Source organism: Callithrix jacchus, chromosome 2, assembly GCF_049354715.1.
Source record: "Callithrix jacchus isolate 240 chromosome 2, calJac240_pri, whole genome shotgun sequence".
In the NCBI taxonomy this organism is placed as follows: Eukaryota; Metazoa; Chordata; class Mammalia; order Primates; family Cebidae; genus Callithrix; species Callithrix jacchus.
The window spans coordinates 182,731,047-182,757,965 of record NC_133503.1 but is presented as its reverse complement, the minus strand read 5'-3'; the positions used below and the strand labels follow the sequence as shown (position 1 = coordinate 182,757,965).

General features: G+C 34.0%; 1 protein-coding gene across 1 annotated transcript in view; it reads right to left on the bottom strand.

Moving 5' to 3' along the window:
• Positions 1 to 26,919, bottom strand: part of CDH12 (cadherin 12) — a 1,144,846-nt gene that overhangs the window by 774,322 nt on the left and 343,605 nt on the right. Inside the window, exon 2 of the mRNA XM_008992219.5 lies at positions 6,267 to 6,361. The gene's annotated coding sequence lies outside the window, so the exon portion shown is untranslated. The remainder of the gene's footprint in view (positions 1 to 6,266; positions 6,362 to 26,919) is intronic.

The window sequence follows — 26,919 nt, the reverse complement described above, 5'->3', positions numbered from 1 at the left end:
TATTCTACTTTTAGTTCAATTATATAAAGTACATTTCCCCATATCTTTATCTTAGTAATCAGTCTTAGTTATATGAGTTCCTAAGTTTTGTGTCCCCTTCACTAGAACAGTTCCTGGGAATGCAGCATAGTCTTGTTAGAAAACAGGTAAAGAACAACTAAGTACAATGCTATACAATATAACAACATTGATATACTTAAAAATCATTATATGAGCTTGTGTTAAAGAATGCATATTTAATCCCTATTCTGGAGGAATAAAAAGTAGTAGCAGAAAAAGATATTTGAACTAGAGGAGTATATTATTGCCTGTCAAATGGAAAGGATGGTTATTTGTCCCTAGCATGGGGTGTAGAATAGGATATACCCAGTGTAGACGAAGCCCAAGTTACAGTATCTGGAATGTTATTCTGGCTGTTTTCAAATATAGGGCAGTGTGACTTTCTCAAAAGTAAGAAAAAATCATTTTAAAATATGAACAGAAAATATATTCCAGTGGCAAATCTATATAAAAAATGATCTGCCACTCTGGATTAATCACACTACAATTCTCCTTAACTAAAATAGATAATTATGTACTCAGTATATGAAAAGAATCATTGCCAAGGGATATTTGATATTAAACTAGAGAATCAGAAATGGAATCAGTTTGTATGTCCTTAATAGGCTCATGATTGTCCTTGAATAACTGATTTTATTATTTTCTGCACTGTCTTGTCATTCTTATAAAATTGGCAAGTTCAGTTGTATCATGAAGCTGATTCAAAAGAATGCTGGGGAACTTAACAGATTATCCTTTTTCCAAAGCTTTAAAATTTAATTAAAGTTTCTATCTTCAACACAAAATGAAACTTGCCTTACTGTGTATGAATTACTCATCTGAATCCAGAGACCTTTGATTAGGATAATTTTTCAAATATAAAGAATTAGTAACAGACCATTTATTTACTAAATGTTATAGGAGGGAGCCAGCTGTCTGTATTTTCTTTCCTTGACTACACTGAAGTTAGAATTTTCTCATGACATTTAGCCATTTATAAATGTTCAGTTAAACATGACAGTTCTTGTGGACTGGATATTTATTAGGTTATTTTTCATAGGCTGCCCCAGAAGAAACATACTTCAATCAAAGCAAATGATTAGCACTTCCATATGATTTGACTTCACTTCTACTATGGCCCAGAAACCTATCGTGTCACTTGCTCAGTTTCGTTTGATATGGGAAGGGCCTCTTTTTAATCAATTTTAAAATTATGCTCTGTTGACTCGCAAATGAGAGGTCAATGTTAATTGAGAGAAGCCTTAAAAGCTCTGGCATCTTTTATCCCTGCACAGATTCCATGCTCTGTATGTTCTGATGCTTGGCTTTCCCATATTGCCTTATGAGGTTAAGAAGATGAATGCTCATTGCTTTTAATCCTTACCATGATTTATGAGCCTCTTGGTATCCTTTCCCCAGAGCAGCTACAACTGCATGGTTGTTCTGCCTGCTGCTTAAATTACACAGACATCTGCAAAGTAAATTATGGATTGTTGTCCCACAGACCATAGCCAAGAATTCTCTTCATCACTCCTGCAGTATAATTTTTTTTCTGATTAGAACAAAGAGCATGTATGTATTTCCTTGATTCTGTACTTAGGATATTTTAAGCCAACTTGAGTGACAGCACAATAACCTGGATTCTGACCTATCACAAAAAAATCAAAGCAGCATGAAATATAGCAAGATAGCTCTAAAGCCAAAAAGAAAAAAGAAAGATCCTCTGTTTATTTGTATCTTTCATCTTTATCTAAGGCATTGAATATTTAGACTCACAGAAGGAAAGTGACCTTTAAGATTAACTGAAAATATGCACCATAGAATAAAATGCATGTAAATGACCTTTGTGTCTCTGAGTGTGAACGATTTTAAGAACATCCTGTGGTCTGTGACTATGGAAATTAAACATTGAGCAAAGAAATAGAAAATTTCATAAAGGATAATTCATGGAAGATTGGGATACCTTTTTTAATGTACTCTTTTCTGCTGTTCTCACTGGTTTTAAACCTGTTTTAATAATCTGGAGGCTTGAAGCAATCACGAGTAATTGGAATAACTCGTCTGAATTACAAGTCTGGTAGAGTCTAAGTTGGAATAATCAACTGCTCCGGTATTTTCCTTTCTTTTCTGTCCTTTTTATTCTGTGTAGATGATGAATCATAATTCCCATTGACAAGTCCATTGTGAAATCCTAACAGGCATGTCTCGAATTATTAACCTTTGACAATTACCAAAATTAGAACTATCCCTGCATTTATCTTCTTCAGATGTGCTAATTGCAACTCAAATAATAACCTGTCAGGGAAAATCACAAACAAAATTTACCAAATGATTCCTAGTTATTCTTTACAAAGTACATTTTTATAAAAAACAGATGGCTCTGCAATTCATTTTTTGAATCCTATTGTCAACTCAGCAGGACACAATGAGCACTAAAACCAGAAATGCTCAAATCCACTCCTGGCTGAGCAGATTTGTTGTTCCCTCTGTGTTTCCATCAGTTTCTCTTTCACCACATCACTCAGGTTTTCTGAGTGTCAGGACCTGATATTCATACCAATGCCCCAAAGACTTGGTTTTTTTTTGTTTTGTTTTTTTAAAAAATGATAGATCCTAGATTTGTTTGCCTCTGTGTCAGTGAAAAGCTCACATCCAAAACTCTCCTTTTGTCAACACACTTTGCATCCTCATCTTCATAAAATAAACTATTAATGGAATCTTGAAAGATTCTATTTAGTTGATATAATTTAGCTGTGTCCCCATCGAAATCTCATCCTGAATTGTAGCTCCCATAATTCCCACATTTTGTGAGAGGGACCCAGTGGGAAGTAACTGAATTATGAGGAGGGGCTTTCCCATGCTGTTCTTATGATAGTGAATAAGTCTCATGAGATCTGGTGGTTTTATAAACAGGTGTTCCCCTGAACATACTCTCTTGCCTGCCACCATGTAAGATGTGCCTTTGCTCCTCCTTTGCCTTCCACCATAATGGTGAGGCCTTCCCAGCCATGTGGAATTGTGATCCATTATACTTCTTTTTCTTTATAAATTACCAAGTCTCAGGTATATATTTATTAGCATTGTGAGAACAGATGAATACATTAGTTAAAGCCCAAAACTATGTAAACATGTCTTGCAATAACTTATTTTTGAATACTTATTTAATTTTCTAAGAAATTATACAGAATAGATAGAAATAGAATTAAATTGGTGGTCCCAAAAGATCTTATATATATACTTTCTCAATCTATTGCCAGCAATTATCTTCACACACACTCTCTCTCTCTCTCTCTCTCTCTCTCTCTCTCTCTCTCTCTCTCTCTCTCTCTCTCTCTCTCTCTATCAGGTTATTCTTCTACATTCAAAAACCAACCGACTAAACCAACAAAACATAGCACTACATCCTGTAAAAGATGTAGACAGATAAAGCCCAAATAACAGACATATTTTTTACTTTCATTAAAGTTTTTTAATCATCTAAGCCTACTCTTCTGAATTTATCCACCAGCTATTCTCATATTTGACACACATTTTATTCTCTAACTCCTCAAACGGTTTAAAATTCACCACATATGAAATAATATCATTTATCTTTGTGCCTTTTATACATCTATATCCTGTTCTTTACATATTTTTATCTATTTCTCTTTATAGCCTAGTTCAAATGTCCTTTGTCTGAATTTTGCTGACTTTTTCCAGCTACTACAGGCAGACAAAAAATGCCAATTTCGACCATATTTTTCATATTAGAACAAGAAAGTATTCTATAAATGATCCAAGAATGCTCATCTAACCATATAAAATAAGATTTATTTTATTTCTCTTTCTCTTTACTTTTTTGCATAATTTATAATAAATTAATATAATTACTTATTAAGCAAACATGAATATAAGTGAGAAATGAGTAGAATGAGAGTAAGTTTTGCAAAATATTTTAAAAAATAAAAGGCTGGGCATGGTGGCTCATGCCTGTTATTCCAGAACTTTGGGAGGCCAAGGCGGGTGGATCACCTGAGGTCAGGAGTTCAAGAACACACTCTCCAACATGGTGAACCTACATCTCTACTAAAAATACCAAAATTAGCTGGGCATGGTGGCAGGTTCCTGTAATCCCAGCTACTTGGGAGGCTGTGGCAGGAGAATCGCTTGAACCTGAGGAGGTGGAGGTTGCAGTGAGCCAAGATTGCACTCCGGCTTGGGGGACAAGAGTGAGACTTATTTAAGTCTCAAAAAAAAAAAAAAAAAAGAAAGAAAGAAAGGAAAAAAAATAATTGATTATTATCTGTGATTGTTGAAAAATAAAATTATAAAAGGAAGTGATAAGATCATAAACAGCCCCCAGGGCATTATTATTATCAAATTAATAAAATAAAAATTTCTTTCTGAATAAAAAATATTAATACATATGATTTGAAACCTGTATCTTCAGTATCCTCGATGATCACTTTCTATTTTGTTATTGCATTACACTGAGATTATTCTCAGGTCTATTTTCTTATGTGGCATTTATGAAAAGCCTCACATTAAAAAGAAAATAATTTCAAGCCATTCTCCTCAATGTCTTCTGCATCAATGTGAATTCAATTCTAATTAAAAACAAATAAACATGCCAATTTCTTTAAATTTATCTTTTCCAAGTTATTATCTTTAAAGTAGCTGTATGTTAAACAAATGTCAAACTATTTTTATTTCTTTTTTATAGCACAGAGCAAACCAAAGGACATTGGAAAGTGTGTGCATCTCTTCTCATTTATTTGGATCTTTGAATATTTTAATGCTACATTATGTTTTAATGAAAAGGAGAGAAAGTGCTGCATCAGTCATTGGAATGGCTTAGTATTACTTTTTCATTTTTCATATTTGCATCACAGACAATGAGGTTGATATAATCATGGATATTTAAGAATATAAAGTTGCCTTTTATAAGAATTAAATTCAAAGTGTTCAATTCTCTTACTCTATAAATATAAGACCTGGACTGAAACCCCAATCCAAAATTATCCAAGATAGAGATTTAGAAATTAAAAATTTCTACAAAAAATTGCAAAAAATTTACAAAGGAAAGGTGAGACATTTTCTACATAGAAATTTTGAATATTGATGAGAACAAACTGATAGATAAAAGAGATGAACACGGGGAACAGGAATTATTAATAGTTGAGATATCAAGTGGTTCATTTTATTTCTGTCTTATATCTTACATTTTTAATATAAAATTTGAAATGTTTTTACTTAAATCTGACAGTTGAAAGTAATTGATAATGGTTTAAAATTACATTAAAGCCTAATCTTTACTGAATAAGTTAATCTCATAAAAGAATTCCAAGAAAGAAAAAGAAAAGGCTACATTTTTCTGCATCAGAAATATAAGCATGCACAGAGAATTTGAGCAAATATCACAGGAAGATTCATTAGGCCTCATTAGTTTAATTACACATCTGTCTTATCTCTTCAACCTTGTCTGAGTTGTTCTATCAGTGGTTAATCTTAATTGATCACTGATTGAGTACTGAGAAAATCAAGCTTGTTTTGACTACAGCCTGAGAGTAGATTCTCCCATTTCCAAGCAGGGAGTGTCAAAGCAGCACTTTAATTACTATGTCTGTGAATGTTAACTGTAACTGTCTAAATCTCAGTGTTTAGATCCCTACCATCAGCAAAGGAAAAGCAGATTACAATTGCTAGCACAAGAAACAACTGGATTGTGCCATATCAATATTGTTCAATAAAATTTCTTGACGAAAGACAAGAAAATTTATGACTTTATCTATTTCCTACATGAGAGCTTCAACAGAAGTTTGCCTTTGAAATGAGATGTAACCAATTTAACAAACATAATACCCACTAATTATGAGGGACTAGGCAAAGTGTCATAAAAATAGAATACAAAAGGCGGGAATCATTTTCTGTTCTTTATGCGGCACATAGCCATTAGATCTTCTCAAATCTGCATGTAAATTGAAACTGTGAGGAAAAATACAACAAAGAAGCTAAACAAGTAAAGAATTATAAAAATAAAGAATTCTATATTCTAAAAAATATAGGAATAACTAGTTACTTCAAGTTTCATGATTTGATTGTGTTTATATCAACTGTCTATAAATATTTGAACATTTTGATTTCTAATAAAATTACTGTAAAGAGTAAAGAAGTTTTAAATTTGCATTTTAAGGTATTAATTAAGAAGTTAAAAGTATGTATCCTGATAAGATTTTTTTTTAACCTACCTTTAAAAAGACCAGCATTCTTTAAAACTTCCAACTGCTACAGGGTTCCAGCTTGGCTGTATTCCCCAACAGAGCCAACCTGTTAAGGAGCAGAGCTGGAAAGACAAACACATACAGTCAGAATTAACTAACTTTTCTAATAAACATTTATTTTAGACTATTTTTACATTTTTTAAAAGTTGCAAAGATGGCATAGAAATTTCCTATATACCTCATGTCTGATTTTCAATATTGCTAATACCTTACATTATAATCATAAGTGCATTTGTCAATGTACTTTTGATGTTCGTACAATATACTTACAAGGCTACTTTTGATACATTGTGATAGATGGACCCAAATGAACCACTATTGACACATTATTATGATTTCACTAGTTTTTCTCCTAATGTCCATTTTCTATTCCAGGATATCACATTGCCTTGTCATTATGTTCTCTCTGCCTTCTCAGGGCAGTGATAGTTTCTTAGACTTTTCTTGTTTTTGATGATCTTGAACCTTTTGAAAAGCATACGTTCATTGCAGCACTGTTTACAATAGCAAAGAGCTGGAACCAACCCAAATGTCAATCAATGATAGACTGGATAAAGAAAATGTGGCACATATACACCATGGAATACTACACAGCCATAAAAAATGATGAGTTCATGTCCTTCAAAGGAACATGAATAAATCTGGAAACCATCATTCTCAGCAAACTGACACAAGAACAGAAAACCAAACACCACATGTTATCACTCAGAGGCAAGTGTTGAACAATAAGAACACGTGGATGCAGAAAGGGGAGCATCAGGACAGTTGTAGGGGGCTAGGGGAGGGATAGCAGGGGATGGGGAAGGTGGGGAGGTATAATGAGGTGAGAAATACCAGATGTGGGTGATTGGGGGATGAAGGCAGCAAACCACCTTGCCATGTGTGTACCTATGCAGCAATCCCGCATGATCTGCCCATGTACCCCAGAATCTGAAGTAAAATTAAAAAAAAAAAAAAAAAAAAAGAAAGAAAAGCAATGGTCAGACATTTACAAAATGTCCTTCAGTTGGAATTTGGCTGATGTATTTCTCATGATTAGACTGAGTCTATGGTTTTCGGGAGGAAGACCATAGAGGTAAAGTACTATTTTTGTCACTTCATATTAAGAGTACATGTGTCATCAGGATGACTTATTACTGTTGACACAGATCTTGATCATCTGACTGAAGCACTGTTTGCCACAGTTTGTATGATAAAGTTTCTTTTTTTCCACCTTTCCATACTGTACTGTTTGAAAGCAAGTCACTAAAAGCAGCCCCCACTCAAGGGATACAAAGTTAAACTTCATCTGCTGGAGGGGAAAATAATGTGAATTACTTAGAATTTTGAGAGAAATTTACTTATTCTTCCTATTTGTTTGTTTCCCTGTTTGTATATTAATTCATTCAGTAATTTATATGCATCAGTGTAATATCACGGATATTTATTTTGTATTTCATGTTTAGTACCGTTTGACACTGTTTATTTTGTTGGCCAAATTGTATCAGCTTTGGCCTTTGTGAGCTCTTTCAATTAGTATCTATGTCATTTTTGGCATACCATATTGGTTTGTTTAGTGACTACTTCCTTAAGTCCTGGCATGATAAGATAGTCCACATTAACTTCAAAATGCATAATATACATTATAATTTTCTTGCCTCAGACCTAGACTCAGCCATTTTTTTTTTCGAGGATCTTGAGTTCCTTTTATCAGAGAATGGTTAGAAGCCAAGATCTGACCACTAGTTGATTCCTTGCCACTGGGGTGCGACCACTTCTAAGCCCTCACAGTGAACTGAGCTAGGAAATTTATGTATTTACGTTAACATGTATATGCAGACATTCATAATATTCTTTATATCTATCAATCTGTATCTATAATTAGATAACATCATTTCATACTGACAACTTCAATCTGCATCTATAATTAGATAACACTATTTCATACTGATAATTTCAACTCTTCAGCTTCATACTGTTAATTTCAGGATGACAACTTCAACTTTCTTAATATATTTTAAATAAACAGTATTTTTAATGTACTAGGGTATATATTAAAATCACATTGATCATTTATTTTTGAAATGCTCCTATCTGAGAGATATATTGAGCAATTCTTATAAAGATGTCCACACAAGGGAGAAAACATGTTAATGTGCCCAATTCTGAAGAATGATTTAAAAAGTCTATGGACATTTACTTTCATTCATATCTACTAAAGTTCATTATAGTGAAAAAGAAAAATAGCTTTTAATACTGTGTGCATACAACCACAGCTACCTGATGGTTTTTTAACAAATGCCATACACTGCAACAATAAAAAGGACATGAGGAGATGTCTACTAATTTATAAGAACTAATAGATATTCTTCTATTGATGCATGCTATTACTACAACCATATTTTCACAGCATTCAACTTAAAACAAAAAGTCTGTGTTAGTGCAATTATACCTATGTTAAAAATTTATTTTTAATTAAATTATAAAATATAATTAATGTATATGTTAATCATTACAGCTAAATGATAATCAGAATGTATAAATGTTAATCATTTTTATTACAAAAGTTGAGTAGAAAATACAGATAGCAACAGGGTAGACTAATAATCCATATGGGATGACTTATTTTTTGAAAGTAAAAACACCAATTCATTTTATCTTTCTGTTATTCTGATAAATAATAAAGGTTTCCCTGTCATACAAAATCTTTAGGTTTAAAAAACATTAAAGTGAGACATAAATTCCCAAGAAATTCTAAGCTATTTCATTCCCTTGAACTATATTAGATATTTTGGTTAAAATGTAATAAAAATCTGTATCAGTTTCCTGTGGCTTTGACAAGTAGTTACCACAAATGTAGTGGCTTAAAACAGCAGAAACTTATCCTCTCACAGTTTTGGAGGTCAGAAGCCTGAAATCAAAAAAGGACTGAACTGAAATCAAGGTGTCACGGTGCCACCATCCCTTCAGAGGGTCTAAGGGAAAATCTATTTCTCACCTCTTCCAGCTTCTATTGACTGCCATTGTGCCTTGCCTTGTGGCCACTTTCAATATTCAAGGCTAACATACTCAGATTTCTTTCTCCTCCTTTACATTGCTTTCTCTTCTGTGTGTTCAAATTTTCAGGTCTTTTAGGCTGGACTGACTGCACCATAGACTGCATGGTAATCTCTGTGACCTGCACATACACTTCCAGATGAGTTCCCAGAACTAGGAAGTCTGAAGTAACTGGAAAACCACAAAAGAAGAATGACCAACCCCTGCAGTGCCAAATTAACTTTGAGACATTCTTCTATCGTTCCTTATTCCTGCCTCAACTGATAAGGTAACTGGACTTTGTAATACACCTTGCTCAACTGATAGGTCAACCTTGTGACTCCAGACCCTATGACCTCCTCCCAGCTTGCAAAAAACACCCTGAACTGTAACTTCTGTAACTTTTTACTGCCTACCCCAAACCTATAAAACCAACTCCTGTCCCACTGGCCTCCACTGACTCTCTTTTCAGACTCAGCCCACCTGCACCCAGGTGAATAAACAGCCATGTTGCTCACACAAAGCCTGTTTGGGGGGTCTCTTCACTCAGAGTGCACTTAACACATATCTTCTGCCTCTCATTTTTAAGAATGTATGTCTTTATAATTTGGGCCTATTCAGCTAATACAGCAGTCTTCTCATCTTAAGACCTTTTATTTAATCACAGCTGCAAAGACCCTTTCTTGTCATATAGGTTAGCATTCAAAGATTCCATAAATTAGAACATGGTGCCTTTAGGAAGTCATTTTTCAACCTACCATAGATCATGAGGATTAAGCTTTGATTTTTTTTTAATCTTGCCAAAATTCCTCTCTAAGGGGTTGGAGGAGTCATGCCCTACAAACCATAAATTATCATCAGATGGGTTTTATTTAACCCTATATATCATGACTTACATTCAACCCTGACTCTGGCATAACATTGAGAGACAAAGGGCCAGGCACAGTGGCTCATGCCTATAATCCGAGCACTTTGAGAGGCAGAGGTGGGCAGATCATGAGGTCCGGAGTTCGAACCAGCCTGACCAATGTGGTGAAACCCCATCTCTACTAAAAAACAAAAAAATTAGCTGGGCATTGTGGCAGGCATCTGTCATCCCAGCTACTCAGGAAGCTGAGGCAGCAGAATCGCTTGAACCTGGGAGGCAGACACTGCAGTGAGACGAGATCATGCCACTGCACTTCAGCCTAGGTAATAGAGTAGGACTCCATTTCAAAAAATTAAAAGGACACAAGGAAGAAAATGAAAATATTTTCCCATAAACAGTTGTCATTTATTGTCTCTAAGGATATGAAGAAATAGGAATGCCTTTATACTGTTGGTGGGAGTGTAAATTAGTTCAACTATTGTGGAAGACAGTGTGGCAATTCCTCAAGGATCTAGAACCAGAAATACCACTTGACCCAGCAATCTCATTACTGGGTATATATCCAAAGGATTATAAATCAATCTGTTATTAGGACACATGCACAGAAATGTTTATTGTGTCATTGTTCACAACAGCAAAGACTTGTAACCAACCCAGATACCCATCAATGATAGACTGGATAAAGAAAATGTAGCACATATACACCATGGAATACCATGCAGCCATAAAAAAGGATGAGTTCATGTCCTTTGCAGGGACATGGATAAAGCTGGAAACCATCATTCTTAGCAAACTAACACAAGAACAGAAAACCAAATGCTGCATCTTCTCACTCTAAGTGGCAGTTGAACAATGAGAACACATGAACACAGGGAGGGGGAACATCATGCACCTGGGCCTTTCAGGGCTTGGGGGTTAGGGGAAGGGTAGCATTAGGAGAAATATCTAATGTATATGGCAGGTTGATGGGTACAGCAAACCACCATGGCATGTGTATACCTATGTAACAAACCTGCATGTTCCACACATGTACCCCAGACCTTAAAGTATAATAATAATAATAATAATAATAATAATAAGACTTCCAAAGAGTCTTAGTCTTTATAATCTTTTATCTTAACCTGAACATTTTCCTTCTATGGATTCCAGGTCTTTAGACAAACTCAACCAATTGTCAACCAAAAAATGTTTAAATTTACCTATAGCCCGGAAACCCTCCCCTCCCACCCCCCAATTTTGAGTTGTGCCACCTTTCTGGACCAAACCAATGTATTTCTTAGATGTATCTAGTTGATGTCTCATGCCTCCCTAAAATGTATAAAACCAGGCTGCACCCTGACCACCTTGGGCACATGTTCTCAGGGCCTCCAGAGGGCTATGAGCCACGGTCACTCACATCTGGTTCAGAATAAATCTCTTCAAATATTTTACAAATACTTTCATTGACAGCCAACTTATAGATCCACTTCCGACCCCCTTCTATATGGGAGAAAAAAAAATAACTCTAATAAAACAACTTTCTCATGGGGCTATCTCACTATAAGACAGTGTGTATGTTTAAGGTAGCAGAAATATAAACACACAATAACAGGGTGTTTTAAAATATTGTTTAAGACAACCTAGGACAGGCATATAATTAACTCACTTAGAGAGATAGATAGGTATTACTTAATAATGAAGCTCTAGTAACTATTTCTTTTCCTTTAGATTAGGTCTACTGATAACCTGTAATGATGTGTGACAAGCTGAACAACACCGCAGAACCGGAGGTTCAGACTATGGCTACATAATTTTTAGAAAGATCTTAATTAAGCAAACCTCATAAATGTTTTTAAAAGAAATGTTTTCTAAAGTCAAAAGCAAACTACATTTATAAAGTATGATGACTGGTACAGTACACCTTTTCAGTGGTATCAACTTTCAGGGGACCTTGACAGAAAGAACAAAATAAACCCCAAGGCATTAACAATAAAGTCAGAAGAGCTGTAACTGATGATCCAGGAAATTATCTCAGGAAAATAAAGGTATGAATGGTTTCCATAAGGTTTAAATTCCCAACATTGCTAAGGAAATTCTGGCCTGTTGGGTCACTTGAAAGAAGGAACTAAGAATGAGCTGCTTACATGCAATTGGTTTGTAGAAAAAGTAATCCTATCATGGAATGGGAATTAGAAGAAAAAAAAATAAACCCAAAAATCTTCTGTGTACCAGTATTGGGAAGCTGCACAGATACCAGCTGGTCAAAGGGCCACAGATAGAAAGAGGTTAACCTTGAGAAGCAGAAGGCAAGCTTGAGCCTGCTGTGTGTAAAGTTCAGATCTGCCCAAATATATAACATGGTGACTGCAACCCAGAATAGTAATATAAAGCATGTTATAGCACTGGAGAATCAGTAGAACCTCAGCAGAGCAAATAGCAAAATGTCTTGAAGAGATTCTTTCACAACATAAGACCTTAGATTCCACAGTAAGTGAAAAAAAATGTGAGCAAACACCATACACCATCAACGAAACTCAGTAGAGCCATAAAGAGAAAATGTATTTCCTAAGAAGCAATAATAGAATAATCTGTAATAGATACACAATACATACTTAAAGTCTTCAGAGAAAATGGAAGAAAGATAAACTATAAGGTAAGAGCATGTCAAAAACATAAGAAACAAATTTGATCAAAAATGCTTTCTCTATATATATTGTTCTAGAGGCAGTCTTATAAGCCACCTATGGTTAATCCTAATAATCATTTGTAAGAATGAAGCCCAAGAAGTCATAGATGTTATCTGGAAAGGTAAAATTACCCTATCAGATATAAAAGTTGTTATAAAAATATGAAGAAATTATATGTTATTGACACAGATGGAGTCTAAATTACACATAGAAATATGTAGAAAAGATTCATTTAAATCAGTGGAAAAAGAACAGACTATTAAATAAGCGGAATAGGAAAATGCAGATGCACAAAATAAAAATCCAGTCAACCCTAGGCAGCCACAAGGGATTGCTTCCAGGACCATCACAAATATCGAGAGCCACAGATACTCAAGCCCTTCACGTATAAAGGACTATTATTTGCATAAAACCTATGCACATCTCCTGTATCCTTTAAATCATCTCTAGATTACTTATAATTGCTATGTTATATTGATATTAATTTGTATTATTTTTCATTGTTACAATTATTTTTCTAAATATGTTCAATCCATAATTAGTTGAATCGAAAAACACAGGATCCACAAATACATATGGCTGGTTATAGATTTCTTTAATTATATCATACATAAAAATAACTTCTGGATGTGTGAAGGAAAAACAGTTTGAAAGTCAAGGACATATATAATTTTTTATATTTTTAAGATGGAGTTTCACTCTTGTTGTCCAAGCTGGAGTGCAATGGCATTATCTCTGCTCACTGCCACCTCCCCCTACCGGTTCAAGCTATTTTCCTGCCTCAGCCTCCTGAGTAGCTGGGATTACAGGCACCCACCACCATGCCCAGCTAATTTTTGTATTTTTAGTAGAGACGAATTTCACCATGTTGGTCAGGCTGGTCTAGTACTCCTGACTTCAAGTGATCTGCCAGACTCGGCCTCCCAATGTGCTGGGATTACAGGTGTGAGCCACTGCACCCAGCCAACATATGTAATTTTTATGAAATAGGGAAAACTTTCTTTAAACAAACATTGAAATCACAAAATTTGAATTATAATTAAAATCATGCATTCAAAATTAAACTTGCAAAGAAAGAAAAGCTATTATCATTGACTATGAGGAAATATTTCCAATCGTGGAAGAGAATTTAAAGATTATATTAAGAATGTCAAAAATCAATAAAGTACTGAATTTGGAAGGCTATATATAGAATATTTACAGAAAGAATAAAAAACAGGACTTCTAAAAAGCATATAAAAATGATTCCACAGCCATTATCGGAAAAATCCAAAATAAGAACAATAATAGATAATTTCTCACTGAATTAGTTGGCAAAAAGATAATAAAGATAATGTCTGAACTTATCAATAATTGGCAAGGATGTGGAGTGATAGAAGTTCTGTCTCATATTGTGTTGGAAAGCTGCATTGACAAAACTGCTTTGAAGAATCATTTGGAGTATCTACTAAAAGTGAAATGCAGGTAACCTGTGCCCAGGAATTCTACTCCCACATGTATGTCTAAAAGTCTTGCCTGTGTATACAAGATGTTAACTGTCACTTTACTCAAATTCCTAAAAATACTGACTTTTTTTTTTTTTTTTTTTTTGAGATGGAGTTTTGCTCTTGTTACCCATTTCGCTCTTGTTACCCAGGCTTGAGTGCAATGGCACAATCTCGGCTCACAGCAACCTCCGCCTCCTGGGTTAATGCAATTCTCCTCCCTCAGAAAATGCTGGCATTTTTGAAAAGCATTTCATTTATGACAAACAAAAAAATAACTAATTGCTTACATAATTATTTCAACTATTGAATTCATGAGAATAGTCCTATAATTCACTGGAAAATATTTGTAACTATATTTGATATGTGTGTCTACACCCAATTATATATATGGGGTTTGTTTGTGTTTGTTGAGCATGTGTGATGTTAGAGAAGGTACTTCAAGGTTTGCTTTATTATATCATAATTACAATTAAGAATATCATACCTAACACTCAATCGAAACAATAAAAAAATCAGTATTACTAGGATGAATTACAGATACGTAAATATTAGAAAATACAGTGAACCAGAGTCATGAACTTTAATAAAAGACAACAGGAGGGCAGGAAAAGACTATATTAAGTTAAGGCTCTTAGCTTATGAAGTGATAAGAGTAGCGATTCATTGTATCAGTAAAGAGGATATATTAAAGGATTAGATACACTTGCTTTGTGTTCTTCTACCTGGGTCTGGCCTAAAGATAAATCCTCTTGTAATTAGCTAAGCTACTTCACTGTGGGGTGGTGGTAAAGAAATACAGCACTGAAAATAAACGACACCAGAAAAATGTAAACTGAGAGACGTCAAAAAAATCAGGTCTTCTACAAGACCCAGGGCACTAGTTGAGAGTAAGTACATTCTGCAAGAGCAAAATTCATGAGGCCATTTCAGCTAACCTAAGAAAACCCAGGACTAATATCAGCTGAGGACATACGGTTATCAAAAGTAGAGGAACAGAATTCTTTGCAAGTAGTTGCAGCTTGGGCATAGACATATATTTTATTACCAATGCCCCTATCATAATGAAAAGAATTTTAAAAAGAGGTAAAGCCTGTAATAATGCAGAAAAGTAAGGAATGGAATCAGATAAATTTCTGACAAATATGTGAGATGTCGCCCCTTTCAAAAATAATCCCGGCAGGGCGTGGTGGCCCATGCCTGTAATCCCAGCATTTTGGGAGGTTGAGTCAGGAGGATCATCTGACGTCAGGAGTTCAAGACCAGCCTGGCCAACATGGCAAAACCCCGTCTCTACAAAAAATACAAAAATTAGCTGGGCATGGTGGCAGGTACCTGTAACCCAGGAGGGTTAAACCCAGGAGGTGGAGGTTGCAGTGAGCCGAGATCCCACTCCAGCCTGAATGATACAAGACCCTGTCTAAGATAATAATAATAATCTCAAGATACTTGTAACAATTTTCTTTAAAAAATACAATGTTATAAAAGAAAATAGGTAGAATAATCCCAGTAAAATCCCACTGATATCTCTTGAAATTAAAAGACTGAGGAACTGAAGTGAATCTGTGGAGCACAGCACTTAGAATTCCTTCAAAGGCAAAAGCAGCCACACTGTGAGTTCCACCACCAACAACAAACTAAATGGGATATCTCCAGACAGCCAAGCTTTCTCCTGATAGAGCTGAGCATTACTATATTAGTTAAGTAAGTCCAACTAGATAATAAGCCAGGTGTGGAAAGCTGACAACAAGTGCAGCAAAAAATATATATATATATATAAACAGCTTTTCTCCTGCAAGCTCTCTCCAGGCCTGTGGTATCTCCAATCTTTCACTGAATAATAAATAAGAAATGAGCATCATACTCAGCAGCTTTCTAGCTTCAGATTCTAGAACATCTGAGAATCATCTATGTATCAAAAAGGGTTATACGGGCCAGGCCTTTGCAATATATATTAGACTTGATTTGCTATCTCTGTATTCAAAATACCTTGGGAGTCTTGGAATAGAATTTGCAGTATAGAAGGATGTTATAGAGTACTTAGAATGTACAACACAGGCTCGGTGCGGTGGCTCATGCCTGAATTCCAGCACGTTGGGAGGCCAAGGTGGGCAGATCGCTTGAGGTTAGGAGTTCAAGACCAGCCTGCACAAAATGGTGACACCCCATTTCTATTAAAAATACAAAAAATTAGCCAGGTGTGGTGACAGATGCCTGTAATCCCAGCTACTCAGGAGGCTGAGGCAGGAGAATCCCTTGAACCCAGGAGGTGGAGCTTGCAGTGAGCCGAGATCAAGACACTGCCCTTCTGCACCATTAATAGTACAAGACTCTGTCTCACCAAAAAAAAAAAAAAAGCACAACACAACACATTACAAAAAATGTTGTTTGAAAGAAAGTAGATACATTTTTAAGTAATATAAGTGTAATGAAATTATTTTTATAATGATAAAAGATTTTTCTCATGGTAAAATTAAAGAGACTATGGGTCGAATTAAATAAAATATGAGAGAGAAGTTGTTAAATCGCAGAATAAGATAAAATCATGTCTGCCTGAAGTAGGTCACTTGACAGTATCATAACCTTTAAAATCACAAGGAAAATCCCAAATAAAATAGATAACTAGAAAAGTCATCACAATACATGAACATATTAATTGAAAAAAAATACACAGAAACATATAAACTTATTTTTAAGTGAATGATTGAATATGAAAGAAAGAGATATTCTAAAATGTGAAGCGAAGCTGAAAGACAAGCACAGAAAGGAGAGTGCTATAGACAGTGATTTATTTAGCATCTATGAAGCCAGCACAGGTTGAAGGTGGACTGGAGAAAACCAGAAATAACCAGATCCCCATGAACCTGTACTTAAAAAAAAAAAATCTCCTAAATTAGAAAACAAGGAAATTGTATTGTTGCTTCTATAGATTTTTGTTCAAGAAAAACGTCTGCTCTGAGGATGTATGGCCTGGCAGGCTCTTATCTGAGTTTGAGAATTTAATTTACATTATTTGTTTGGTTCCAAATCAATCCTTATATCAGGATTTGAATTTAAAGTGGATCGGGTGTGCAATGCCTTCCAGATGAACATAATCATTCCTGGAGAAAAGAACTCACAACTCACACCACAAAGATATTTTGAAGGTTGAGCCTTAAGTCACAAAACACAAAGGATGTCTGATAGAGTTCAGTAAGATAAGAAGATAAGAAGAAGAAATAACAAAGATATTAAAAAGAAAGAACCCTGCCTGACATTATTTAGAGATGTGATTATGTTTTACTTTAAAAATTCAAAGGATCATCCACCAAGGACATGGAATTTATAAGAGATTTTAGCAAAATTTCTGAACAATGTTTAAATAATTGAACTTTAATAGACTTGCAACAGGAGATAAAAGTGTAATTTTAAAATCACTCACCTTATCAATATTCATTATATGTATCAAGAAATAAGTTTAAGAAAAGGTATAATACTTTTAGTGATGTAATTGTAAAACCTGATTGCTAACTATTAAATAAGAACTAAATAAGTGGGAAGACATATCCTATTCATTGAATCAGATTTAATTACATAACAATTTAAAGAATTCCAGGTAAAAGGAACTCAGATTTTTTTCCTATGGAAATTGTGAAGCTGATAGTTAATGACATGAAAGAACAAAGGATTAAAGTAGCTAAGACATTAACCATAATTAAGTACAAGGGAGATGGCTTTGTCCTACTCAATAATAAACCAAAGTATATTAATTAAAACAGTGAGGCTTGAACTCTAGTAGAGAAATATTGATCAATGAATATGACATTTTAAATTCTACACAAATACATAACTGCATATAGTTGACATGTTTAATTATTCATAATGCTTAAGTATTTCTCATTACTAATACATATTTAGAAATAGAAGAGAGAGCCTTAAAACACATACACAAACTCACTCATGAAAACCTAATATACGGCAATGCTTGATGTGAAAAAATAACAAGGAATCAGAGACTATTCAATATGTAATAATGGGAAATCTGATTATCTCTAATTAAATATGTTGATATCTGTACCTTACTCTATATACACAAATCAATTCTAGTAGACTAAGCAATTAAATGTGAAAGATCAAAGTGTAAGACTTTTGATACAAAATATAATAAAATATTTTTATTAACTTGGAGTAGAAAATGTTAGAAACGTACTCAAAAATTCTACCCATAAAAAAGACATGCTTATAAATTTTTATACAACAATTACAAACTTTATAGACAAATAATCACTGTTCAGCTAGTGTCCCATTTTATAGGACAAATAATTAGTGTTCAGCTCCTATGAAGCAATCGTACATTACAATTAGAAAAAGACAGACAAACTTGTAAAAATGGTTGAAACTCATTATACCGTTATTTAAAAAATAAAATACACATGACTTAAAATTCATTTAATGATGTCCAAACTTATTAGTAAAGAAAGCAATAAACTATGTCTTCAAATTAAGGATATAGTGAGATACTATGAACATAAACTAAGGTGACAAGATAAAGTGTCAAAAATGGCCAATGTTGAGAATGTGGGGGGAAATTGAATATTCATATAATACCGATAAAAATATAAAGGGGTACAGCCCTCCTGTACAAATAATTGGTCACAAGTCTGAAAACATGACCAGGTGCATATCACATAATCCTAACCTCAGACTATTTTAGACACAGATAATTGGATAAAAACAATAATAAAATACAGAAAATGTGTATAAATAATTCTCATTACAGATTTTAGAAATGAAATATAAATAAACACCATTTCTCATTTTTGGAAGACACAAATGGCTCTATTATATCAAGAAAATTCAAGGAGTAAAATAAACTTGTGAAAAAAATAAACTTTTTATTTTTATTAAGAAGTTAATTACGATACTCTAATTCTTGATATTGGTAGTTGTAAAGTTCTACATTTGTAATAACAAATACATGATATAATGTTAATTAAAATGGCTGGGTGCAGTGGGTCATACCTGTAATCTCAGCACTTTAGGAGGCTAGGTGAGTGGATTGCTTGGTCCAGGAGTTCAAGACTAGCCTGGACAACATGGTGAAACCTTGTCTCCTTAAAAAAATACAAAAATTAGCAGGGCATGGTGGTTCACGCCAGTAGCCCCAGCTACTAGGAAGACTAAAGTGGGAAGATCACTTGAGCTCAGGAGGTCGAGGTTGCCTTGAGCCATGAGCCTGCCACTGCACACCAGCCAGAGGGACAGAGCGAGACCTTGTTTGAAGATAAAAATAAGAAATAAAATTGTGGCATATTCATTATACCAACTAGAAAAAAGTTGAAAAAGTAAAATAGTATATTATTATATAAATGGAAAGAAACATTGGAGAAGTGTTAAAAAATAAATGGACAAAAAATACTAGTTTGGAAAAAGTTTAGATTCAAAAAACAATCCTATACATTAATTAGATTACAAAAAGTTAATTTATGTTGCTTTCATTATTGAATTACATTTTCTTTTCAAATTATTTTTTAAATAGCTATAGTAAGGTTATGTATAGTAGAAGAATATAGTATACATTTTAAAAACAAACCATTAGATCTAAACACAAATCAGTAGAGGAAAGATAAAGCCACTAGTTATAAAATAACTTTAAAATACATTACAATTAAAAAATAAAACATATTTGGCATTTTGGAAATGTTTATTTTAAAATCCTAGACACTTACAGTTGACTTTTGAAATTCTACAGAATGTTTAAGCATTTTCCATTATTAATATATAACTAATAATATTTTTAAAATTGTGTCTTTTGCCACTATAAAATTTAGTTGTTTTAAAAATCTCTAGAATTTAAATTATATGCTTTTAGGTGTATCACTCTGGTAACAAAGTCACATCATATTTACTTGAAAATCTTGAAGTTCGAAGGGATTTTTAGAGAACATTTCCAAAGCAAAGTGCATATTATCAACCCAGAAACTAGATAAACTTTGGTAAAGTAAATGTTTTATCGTCTTCACATGTGGAAGAAAACCACATTATTAAAATTAAAGTCTTTCTTTTAAACTACAAAGTCTCTAAATCCAAGGATTTACAAGTTGAACTCTATTACTGATAGCTAACCTATGCTTTAAGGTTTATGTATGAGGAAACTTGTTGAATCAAGAAGTTTTTATTGTTTTTTTGTTTGCTTGTTTGTTTTATCCAAACAGCTGACATTAAAAATTGAAGACAGACATCTTAGGGTCCCTCGGCCATGGACTACTATGCAACCATAAAAAATGACGAGTTCCTATCCTTTGTAGGAACATGGATAAATCTGGAAACCATCATTCTCAGCAAACTGACACAAGAACAGAAAATCAAACACCACATGTTCTCATTCATAGGCAGTTGTTGAACAATGAGAACACATGAACACAAGGAGAGGAGCAACACACACTGAGGTCTGTTGAGGGGAGCTAGGAGAGGAACAGCGGGGAGTAAGGAGGTTGGGGAGGGATAACATGGGAGAAATGCAGATATAGGTGATGGGGGAAGGGAGACAACAAACCACCTCGCCACGTATGTATCTATGTAACAATCTAGCATGATCTGCACATGTACCCCAGAACCTAAAGACCAATAAAACAAAAAAAATCACAAACATAGACATTCTAATATATTATTTGAAAAACAAAGATCTATACTTTCGATTTTGACAACTTTTGGCTCTCAAAATCTTAAACTTTCCAGTAGCAATATAAATGTATTTATTCAAATTGTTACTTTGCATTTCTATCTCAGATTCACATACTTTCCCTGCTTTTTATTCTTACTTATAAAGCTTTGTGTTAAAAAGGGCATATAATTAGTATCAATAATTATTGACTTGAAAGGCATAATATCATCTCTCTGGTTCTACCATCTTATTTGACAAGAGACAAAAATAACGAAGAAAGAAATAATAGTTTCATATTTTATAAAGAATAGGTTCATATTTTATGTTGTTTTATGATTTATTTGCACTGTTTATTCAATTATTCATTCAGCAAACTGTGCAGTACAAAGTAGACATCAAATAGGCAAACAGAATTTCTGTCCTGATGAAATGCAAAAATTCTAAGACAAATTGATGTACAAGCAAATGTCAGAAATACAATATTAAAAGTCCACATAATGAAAGTCCCATAGAGACACAAAATATAAGAAATATACATAATTATAAGATAGATATATAAGATATTTGTCATATATATCTTGTTGATATAAGATATACATTATCTATCAATATATGATACATACTATATTTATCTTGCTAAATTATATCATCTTATTTGTCAAGAGAAAAAAGGTCAAATCTATAATTTATAGAAATTAGTTAACTATAATTATATATAGTTATTCTATTAATTTCTAATTATAGTTACCTATATATCTTATTCGATATAATTTCTGCATTAACTCTGACACAGCAAAGGAACGTATTTTCTTTTTTTTTGTTTTTGTTTTTTTGTTTGTTTGTTTTTGAGACGGGGTTTCGCTCTGGTTATCCAGGCTGGAGTGCAATGGCTCAATCTTGGCTCACCGCAACCTCTGCCTCCTGGGTTCAGGCAATTCTCCTGCCTCAGCCTCCAGAGTAGCTGGGATTACTGGCACGCACCACCGCGCCCAGCTAATTTTTTTGTATTTTTAGTAGAGACAGGGTTTCACCATGTTGACCAGGATGGTCTCGATCTCTTGACCTCATGATCCACCCGCCTCGGTCTCCCAAAGTGCTGGGATTACAGGCGTGAGCCACCACGCCCGGCCAGGAACTTATTTTCTAAAAGTTATGATATATAACACATTATAACATATAATACATATGTAATATTATATAAGATATATATTTATATCTCTTTTACTGGTTTTGTTTTTCTGGAAAAAGCTAATACACTAACTCAAAATAAAGAATCAGCATCTGCTGCCAAAAAATTGCACAGTATAGACTACAAAATTTTTTCACTTACTTATTTTTTCTTGACACAGCCATGTTTCCACAGAACAGTTAGTTCCTTGTCTTTATTCTCTACTTCCTGCCTTTTGCTTCTCTATCAACATTTTACTAGTATCTAAGCAAATATATATATACATTCCTGCCCAGCAATCAAGCAACTAGGTTCTGCGGGAGAAAAACATCTCCCATATTAATACATTAATGGATTATAAATGCCTGGCTTCCAACCTCAACTGGGCTTTCATGTTTCTCAGCAATATTTTCATGATACTTTCATTAATGTTCCTGGTTCTCCCTACAGCAGTTTTTTTATAGGGATACTTCTAGAGTGCACAAGGATAAGACAGGTACATTTGTGGGGTCCCTGTCTGTGAAAATTGATTAAATCTGTAATACACAATCCATGGGCTCATCTGAGTTATAGTGATTTATTAATGAAGATCACAAATACAAATAGACAAAAGGAACTAATGTGTTTGTTTATCGCCCAAACAGCACATGTGAAGGTCCCTAGTAGAGTCCAAGCACCATCTCTTTGTCATTTACTGTCAAATGTGTCATTTACTGTCAAATGCGTCATTCCTGAATAACTGTATGTGTTTGTAAGAAAAAGGTAGCTAAAGTATTACGATGGCTCTTTGGAGCCTATTGTATTGAACAATATAGATCTTCTTGCCACTACGGTTCCCTAATGCCACATATATAATGCAGTTTTTCTCATTGCTTGTCCATTGTGGTTTTCATGAATATTGGCTTTCAGTGATTCTCTCAAAGCTTGTGTCTGAGCCTTGATAATGATAACCACAAACGCAATTACTTCCCAAGTCAGATCAAAAAACGAGAAACATTGTTATTTTTTTCTGGACATGTTCACTTTACAGTTTGAAGTTTTATGGCATAAATGTTGAAAGGCATATCTTTCAACCATGCCTTTCCTTGCACAAATTAGACCATAAGCCTTCAATTCTTAGCATGTAATCTTTTATAATATTGACCTTATCTCTGACTTCCACAACCTGACACCAACTAAAAGAATGGTCAAGGACAATGGCATGGGGCAAAAATAGCAGTTTCATTGATGCAAGGAATGTCTTTGGTAAGCACACTTTAAAACTAAGCTGTGGGTAGTGGGCATCACTATAGTGATTGGAAACAGAGAAAGTACTGGAGTTGGTAGGGCCCATTGGTGTTACTGTGCAATCGTCTTCAGAAGCTCTTGGGAGTCAGGCTCAGTCATCTCTGAAGGACTGCCTGACACGAGACCTGGACCCCACCTAACATGTGGTGACCCCCTGGTAAAGAGTCCAGAGGAATACCTATATTTGACTGGCATTGCCAGTGCCAGCTCACCCATGCCACCAGAGGAAGACAGAAGATTTTGGGGTAGATTATTTTGCCAACTAGGATTTATGTAAGATCAGATTGGGGTGCCCTCTCCTGAGGTATTGTGAGTCTTAGTTTGTCCCAGGCACTGGGCAGTATCCAAGAGTCATATGACTAAGAGCAAAAGCCTCCCTTGCCCAAGTCTAAGGGCTGTCTGCTCAATTAAATCTATTTAGGCTTTTTCAGAAGTATCTATATCTCCTTTAGCACCATTTTTATTCTCTATAGGCCATGCTAATTTTTACTTTAGAGTGAACATGAAGATATAAAGTAAAATTCTCTCACCATATTCGACTTGTCAACATTCAATTTCAATTTACAGACATCTCCGTATCCATACTCATTTTTAATTACCTTTATCAAATGATGGTAGCTGTGAACTTTGGTGTTAGAATGATAGAGTGCTTCAAATTACAATGTCTAATGTTCACACAGAGTTCCTGAGAAATAGTGTTCGGATCCACAGTATTTTACTGTATAGTTCAAATATTATTTCTTTATTTGTAAATTATATATATTATATAGTCCATGGAGTTGTGGTGAGGTTTAAATGCAATATAATAACGTTTGTAAATTACATTTCCTGGAATATAGAACACCCTGTGTATATTATAGAGGCAGCATATTCATTCTGATGAAATAACAGATATGCTTTTTATTTCTCTCTAGTTTAAGAAATATAAAAATGTTTCTTTGTTAAAATTTACTATATGATGAAAAATAAGCTATAACCAAAGGAAAGTAAATTACATTCTATTTATGAGATTTACAGACAGAAACAAGGGTTTGTCCTCAGATAAAAAGAAAAAACACTAAAGCAATCTTTTGAGTGAGGAAGAAAAGTTCACTGTTCTAGCCAGCACCAGCATAATAGATGACAAAAATCTACAATGTGAATAGTGACTGTTATTTATTCTTTACTTCATTATATGAAAATTTATTTTTATTTACCTATTTAAAATTTGCATGAATATAATGGAAGCTTGACATTTATATAAGGCACGGATTGGTATAATCGCATAATGTAATTCCACAAACGAATGAGTTTAGATAAATACGCATGCAGCATTTTTTGATAAAACATTTTAGTTTTTATTAGACATAAGGACATCGATTATAAGGAACCCAGGAAATAAGTTAGATTCGGCCAACCCAAAGAACATTTACAGAGGTGCCCTTAAAAGCAATTCACTTTGCAGGGCATGGGTACTTGTCTGAATAATACAGCCATGCAGTCTTACTTATTTAACCTGGCTTTAAATAGAGAAAGAAAGAGATGATTACACTTATTGGAGCATGATAAAGCGTCTGTGTATAAAGGGGTGAAGGACCTCAACACTTTAAGGCACTTTAAGGCTAATGATGTCAAGTAAAGTGTAAGAAAAGTATCACTCTTCAGTGATCATAATATCAAGCAAACAGGGCTTATTAGTTGGTGTTTTAGAAATTCAATGTAGTTATTTGTATGTAACCACAAGTGTGACTAATATATATATATATATATATATATATATATATATGTATATATATGTGTGTGTGTGTGTATATATATATATACACACACACACAATCACACACACACACATACACTGAAATATCTGACAAGGAGACATGAACTAGATCGAAAGAATCATACTTTGTTTAGTTACAGGTACATGTAAGTATATTGCATGAGGTTTGAGTTATTTATTCTGCATCCTGTTAGATGTTTTTAACTCCATTGAATTATTTGTGTGAAGAGCGATCAAGCCTGCTTTTCTTAGTTCTTTTATTTTTCTCACTAAAGCGTGTTTGTTAACTGAGGGTCCTGTATCATGTCAGGAGACAGGGGAAGGAGAGGAGATGGTGTATTTCATACCTTTTACATGTTTCTGGTTATATAAAGCTCATTTAAAGGAAAGATCTCTATTGGAATTGTTTTGCGTCTTATCAATTGGAATTGTGAACTTTCTATATGTTTGTAACTTAATGGGAAATTGGCTGGGGTAAGCATGCTCCTTAATAGAAATTAATATTTTATTATGTTAATATTTAATGGCATTTTATTTTAGTATTATATATGAATTGCATTTTTAAACTCATCTATTTTATTAGCTTTATGGTGGTTTGAAGTTTGTATATATGATGTTTAACAGTTTATTCTTTGAATGTTATAAGTTAAATGGAATAGGAAGTACATTAAAATTGTGGGCCTGGTGCAGTGGCTCACGCCTGTAGTCCCAGCTACTCAGGAGGCTGAGGCAGGAGAATTGCCTGAACCAAGGAGGCAGAGGTTGCGGTGAGCCAAGATCGAGCCATTGCACTCCAGTCTGGGTAACAAGAGCAAAACTCCATCTCAAAAATAAATAAATAAATAAATAAAAATAAAAATAAAATTGTGAAATTTATACTTACAGTTAGGTCTTTAGCAAAATGTACAGAAATAACCTGTAATATTTTCCCTCTGTCAACTTCCAGATAAGTAAAAAACCCAATCTACGTATTTTATACCATGCTAAAAAGTAATAGAGATTCCTCATGAATAAATACAAATGTTAACTGCTAGAATGGTAACATATGACATTTAGGTCTTATTTTAATAGCAATGTTTGTGCATTAGCTAAAACAAAGATGAGCCAACTTTTCTGTAAGGAACCAGATACTAAATATTTTAGGCTCTACAAACCACATGGTCACTGTTGCAACTCTTGTGGCATGAAAGCAGCCATATTTGCCAGTGCTTAAATGAATAAATGTGGGTGTGTCCCAGTGAAACTATCTACAAAAGGAGGTGGCTGACCAGATTTGACCAATAGCCCATAAACTTCTGACTCCTTAGTTACAGCCAACTTGATACCTCCAAATAGAGTTTTCTACCTTATGTAAGACTTATTTTTTATGATTACTAAACTCACAGCTCTAAGCCAAATTAGGGAGAAGTTCTTGAGAAGAACTTAATATTTATATTCCAATATTGCCTATTAGTCATGACTAGCAATAATTAACGTGATATGTCATTAAGTGTTGTATTTCTTGGTATTTCTCATATCAATGGCCTTACACACTAATTCTTTCACAGTGAGTCACTGTTTTTCAGTTCTGATAAGACACTGTCACCATTTGAAGATGACTAAGTATTACATAAGCTAAAATTAGATTAGGTAAACTATAGTTGGTATGCTATGAATGCACACATTGTCTTGGTCCTAATTAAATAACCACACAAGAGTAGAAGTAGTGACCAGACTATAAATTAGGAACCAAA